Source organism: Grammomys surdaster, unplaced genomic scaffold, assembly GCF_004785775.1.
Source record: "Grammomys surdaster isolate TR1022 unplaced genomic scaffold, NIH_TR_1.0 63, whole genome shotgun sequence".
In the NCBI taxonomy this organism is placed as follows: Eukaryota; Metazoa; Chordata; class Mammalia; order Rodentia; family Muridae; genus Grammomys; species Grammomys surdaster.
This window is the reverse complement of record NW_021604565.1, coordinates 15,712,277-15,718,025: the sequence shown is the minus strand read 5'-3', so window position 1 is coordinate 15,718,025 and position 5,749 is coordinate 15,712,277. Positions and strand designations below refer to the sequence as shown.

The 5,749-nt window shown below is 46.9% G+C and overlaps 1 protein-coding gene across 1 annotated transcript in view; it reads right to left on the bottom strand.

Annotated features, from left to right (window-relative positions):
• The window catches only part of Baalc (BAALC binder of MAP3K1 and KLF4), a 68,802-nt gene that overhangs the window by 24,287 nt on the left and 38,766 nt on the right, over positions 1–5,749 (bottom strand). The window lies entirely within an intron of this gene.

Below are 5,749 nucleotides of genomic sequence, written 5' to 3'. Positions count from 1 at the left end.
TATATGTAAATGAAAAGTAAGAAGCTTTGATCAGTTGAACTGTTTTAAGTTTTGAAAATTTAAAATCACCCAAAGGACTGAAACCTCTGGCGTGTGCATTAGACACCCGCTGTGTGTTTCACACTGTGCTTCCCCAGCGTCTGTGAAACATCCACCTCAACCCTTTACATTCTGTAGTTTAGTTGGGAATTTATGAATCGCTAACACTGAAAACTAAAGTTTTGAAATTTAAAAAGACAAGCATATCATTTCTTAGCAATCAGATTGGCAAAGGTTAGGAAACCTGTCAGTCCCATTGCTAAAGGGGTGTGCGTTAGCAAGCTCTCGGTGGGAATTAAGCGGGTGTCTCTGTGGTGCCCATAGCTCGATCTATTCGAGCTTACGGAGCACACCACTATGAATCAGCAGTTTCTGCCCTCACCTCTACTTCAGAGACCTCAACACAGAGTCCTGCCGAGGACATTCTCAATGCTACTACAGTAAATCAGCCAACATGGCTGTCATTTGACATTTATTCATTTAGATGAATTGCTTTGCCTGCTCTGTGGGATTCTATACAACATCTTTCTTTTGTTTTGTGTTTTGAGACAGGGTTTCTCTGTGTAGCCTTGGCTGTTCTGGAACTCACTCTGTAGACCAGGCTGGCCTCAAACTCACAGAGATCTGCCTGCCTCTGCCTCCTTCTTTTTGGATAGCAAATGGGACTAGAATCAGAGAATTGTTGAGGGGGCTCGTTATACCATTTCTACATTTTAGGAAGACCAACAATGTCAACTAACTTGAACCCCTGGGAGCTCCCAGAGACTGAGCCACCAACCAAAGAGCAAACATGAGCTGGTCTAAGGTCCTGGGCTAATATGTAGCAGATAACTGCCTTGTCTGGCCTCAGTGGGAGAGGATACATCTAATTCTGCAGAGACTTGATGCCCCAGGGAAGGATAATGTGTGTGTGTGTGGGGGGGGTTACTCTCAGAGGCAAAGAGGAGGGGACTAGGGAGAAGAACTCTGCAAGGGGGGACTGGGAGGGGGCAATATTTGAAATATATAAATAAAATAGTTAATAAACATTTCTACATCTTTTCAGTAATGAAATAAAAATGACTCTTAAGTAAATGAATTTAAAAAAACAACTCTTTTGTTAGGCAATGATGAGATGCACTATGTCACCAATAGAAACGGATTTTGTTTCTTACTTTAAGGATAATGGCCTCAGGATGGGAGAGGTGGCTTGGTGATTAACGGTACTCACTGCTCTTGCTGAGGACAGGGTTCTGTTCCCAGCACCCACATGGCAACTCACCAATACCTGTAAGTCCAGTTCCAGGGGATCGAATGCCTCCTTCTAGCTACTAGTGTGTGTTCCTGCACACACATGGTGCACATATTAACACTCAGACGTACATGTATACATATAAAAATAAACAGAGCCACGGCTCGGACGTCTTAGTCTTCTAGAGCAGAACGGATCTTCTACATCCAAGTAGCTTGCTTTCAGAATCGAATAAGTCTCATTGCAGTGAGGACCCAGTGAGAACAGGTTAATAACTACCTTGCTTTATTTTCTCCTCCTTAGGCCTATGAAATCAGCCTCCTGGCTTATGATGGCAGGTTACACATAATTCCAGGAAGCCTCTGCCAGGCTTATTGTCATACCCCACAGCTCTAGGCCAAGAGTGCTGCCAGGTGACCCTGATAAATCTCCACTCGAAACAGGACTCTGACTTCCTGCTCTGAAGTAGGAAATGGTTCCAAGGCGGCTCAGCAAGCTGGGTGCTGTGGACATACGGTGACCCTCCCAAGGGTACAGGGAAAGGCTGCCAAGCTAAGAAAAGAAGAAAAACGGCTCTGGGTCCACTCTCTACTGGGCAGTCAGAACAATCATTGAGAGCTGTCAGTCACCCCAGCCCAGCCCTTCCGCAGTTTCTCGATACCTTTGGGTATAGATCCCATACCCCGAATACCTACGAAGCTCTTCATGAGTTCCTGTACCTTTCTCTGGCCTGGTGGGTTCAGTCCCTGCTTTCCTGTCCTCTCTGCTCTAGGCTCATGGAATATACTCTTACAATATACTGACTCGTTTACTCAGATGCCCTCCCCACAGCCTCTCCATCTCTCCTTAAGTCTGGCTTCGTCAAGGTTTTCCTGGGCAGGTCTGGCTCCCCACTTCCTTGCACGGCATTCCTCGTCCTCTTTGGATTGGTATAACTGTTGGAATGATTCATCTCATGCCTGCCTGACGCACTATCCAGAAAACAGGAAGACAGTGCTTGTCTTGTGTACATATGCCTGGCGTGCATGAGGCATATATACTCAGGAAATGTTTGAAGGAGTCCTGACCTGTGATCAGAATGCCAGAGTGGGAACTTTACTGTAGACAGTAGACGCTGTTAGGCAACAGAGATTTTTTTTTTCTTGATTTACAAAACAGCCACAATTGCAAAGGACTGGGGTACAAACACGAACTATGCGGGCTGCTCTGAATCCTCTGATGGTTTCAGGAAGTTACTGGGAAGGCTCTCATAGATGATTGACCTGGACAAGGTGGAGCCCTGCCATCACCATCTCTGCAGCTTGCTATGGTTCCCCGGGGGCTCCCATGAAGGCTGGCATTTGAGTGTAGACTAGGTACAGGAATGCCAGGCTTTTCCAGATCCCTCCTGAAGCCCCAGCTTGTGCCTTGTGTCCATAGGACATGATCTCATGACTGTCAGAGCTCTGTAGTGACAGCAGGTCTCCAAAGCCCTCACTGCAGTTTAATAAAGACACCCTGAGTCTTACTTGAAAGATACACCTCACAAAAAGCTCTAGAAAATCCAGAATTGTTAAACATGAAGGCTTCCTTTTCTTCAAAGGAAGAAAACAACTGATACCTTTTTTTCCAGGAAGGCTAGAGTGGATTCTGTCTGACAACCTAAACACCTTTTGCTATTCTGCAGAGCCAGCCTTTCTGAATCCTCCCAATTCTGAGCATCATTTAGGCCATACACCTGAACCTGAACCTGGTCTTCAGTGACTAGAACACATTCTTATGAAAGAAGTCCCATGTACTTTGCATAATTGATACGTGGAAACCTTTTTTCCAAAGTTTTACTGTGCTTAAATGTGTAAGAAAAATAAACTCCTTGGTCAGACCCTGGAAGTTTTGGACCCAGCACCTGCTGAAGCAGTGCTGACCTGCTCTGTCCTTTACCTCACCCTCTCCCTGGCTAGTTCCCTACTGTCCATGAGGCTTGCAGGGAACCCGACACCTACTGACATTAAGGCTGGAGAACAGAGCAGGTGAGTATCATCAGGGCCTTCCCTTCTGCTCACCACAGCTTGTGTCTGTGATGGACAGGGGTATTGGATAGAGATACCAGGTGAGATGTAGAGAGCCTGACCTTTAAGCATCCGGTCCAGTTAAAAGGCTAGAAGGGCCAACATGCAACAAAAGAGAAGCCAGAAAGAAGCAGATTCATATCAGCACCGTCTCACTCCTGAGACTGACATTTGATCCCTAGTGCCAATGATAACGTGAAAGACACCATTGCCTAGGCTTGGCTTGCGTTGTTATAAGGAAAAGCAAGAGACTAAGAAGTTTATAAAGAACAGAAATTCTCCCAGTTCTGGAGCTCAAACCTCCCAAACAATCTTTCCTTTTCTCTAATGACAGAAATGGCTTACATGGGTGCTATGGATTGACCAAAAGTCAGGATGAAACTTCATCCCCGCTGTGGTGTTAAGATATAGGGACCCTGAGACAGTGGTGGTCATGAAGGTTCCACCCCACGCAAGGCCGTTGCCCTCATCCACAGTGTGACGATAATGGTGTGCAGCTTCACTTTGCCTTTCCGTTCCTTCTGCCCTGTGAGGTCATCTAGAGAGCCTCTTCCCTCCAGAGCAGGCCTCCAGTGGCCAATCTCGGTCCTAGATTTGGCCTCCAGAACTGTGAATGTACCTCTCTGCCTCTCTGTGTCTTTTAAAGGCACAGGGCTCTTCTTGTGTCCTTCTTAGAACTAGCTTTGGAGTTCAAGGGAGAGATGAACACGATCCTGTCAAGTCATTCTTCTGCGCCAGAGATCAAACAAAAGATATTGACATGTACGGACAACCCCTCTTCAACCCCCTCCATCCTTTATAGGAACAGGATGTTTGCTTGCTAGAATGAACACACACTTGCTTCTGGGTTGAAAAACCTGAGTAACTCATGGAAAGGAAATCAAAGGAAAGACATTTTTAGTTGGTTTTAGGCGGAGAAGGAATGGACGAGCAGAAGAGTGTGGGAAAGATTGGGAGACTGAAGGATGCTCAGGGCAGACTCGGCCTGGTTAGTGAGAGCCTGCGAGTCAGGGGATTCTAATGAGATCTTGCTGTGCAACAAAAGAAAATTCTTTGGTCTTGGGAGAAGGCACAGTTGGTAAAGTGCTTGTCATTAAACCGAGGATCTGAATTCAAGTCTCAATACCCATGGGGGTGGAGAGGGAGGACCTAAGTGTAGCAGCGCAGGCCTGCAACCCAGCCCTGTAAATGCAAAGAAAGGACGATCCCCGGGGACTGCCTGCAGCCAGTCTAGCAAAGTCATTAAACTCCAAGTTCAAGGAGAGATTCTGTCTCAAAAACTAAGATGGAGGATGATTGAAAAAGACATTCAGGGCTGACCTCCGGCCTCCATAGTCCTTCGTGCACACACGTAAACATGTACATACACCTTTGTGACATTTTTCTTGGGGGTCAGAGCAGGATTTGAGTCCCTTTGCCTGTATCTCTGAATTTCTGTTTTGTTCTTCTAGGGACCCAAAGAATCTGAGTTTGTGCCTTAGGTTCCTGCTTATAAAGTGAGTGCCGTTGCCTGTAGACTCACTCGGTGTTGCCTGTAGACTCACTCGGTGCTAGAAGGGATGCACTACAGTGGAGAAGGCACATCTGGCTGCATATTATAAGCCAGAAAAGCCCAGATCTTGCCCAATGATAGTCCACCAGCGAAGACTCAAAATCTAAATCTGTGTGGCTCCAAAACCATCTTGTTCTTCTACTGTCATCGCCCGACTACTTAACATCACTAAGCCTCAACTTCCTCACATAGAAAAGGAGAATCATGATATCTACATCAAAGATTGGTGATCAAAGAGAGCAGATGAGCTGGCGCAGTCAGGATTAACTCCGTACCTTCCCACCTCCAGGCACAAGCCAACTTACAAATGTTTGATTTCAGATCTTTTCTTGAGAGCCGAGGGAACATGCAGAGTAGATGGGAGAACTGGGGTGGGGACAAGAGAATGTCACCAACATCAGCTTTGCCTAGTAAACCGCCCCACCTCTCATCGGGTGGAGGGGAGGGGCTAGGAGGGGTGGCCACCTCCGAAGGGACTTACACCCAGAGCTTAAGATCCCCCGAGGGACCAATGCAACCAGGAGGTTAGAGGTTAAATAAAAGAAATGGGAGATGCGGTTGGCAGACAGATTGCTGCTCTGCCAGGGCCCAGGCTCTTCTGGTGAGCAGAAGGCAGCAATGTGACTCATGTGGCAGGGATAGAAATAGAGCCCCCAGCTTCTGGAGGACAGATAATTTGAGGCTTGGCTAGTTCCTGGATCTTTGTCATGCTGAAGGAAAAATAAACAGTGTCAGAGAAAAATCGACATGGGAGGCAGATCAGAAGGTTCTGAGCCTCTCTGGAGTGCCAGGCTCTGTTCTAAGGATGGGGTGGGGGCAGATCAGAAGGTTCTGAGCCTCTCTGGAGTGCCAGGCTCTGTTCTAAGGATGGGGTGGGGG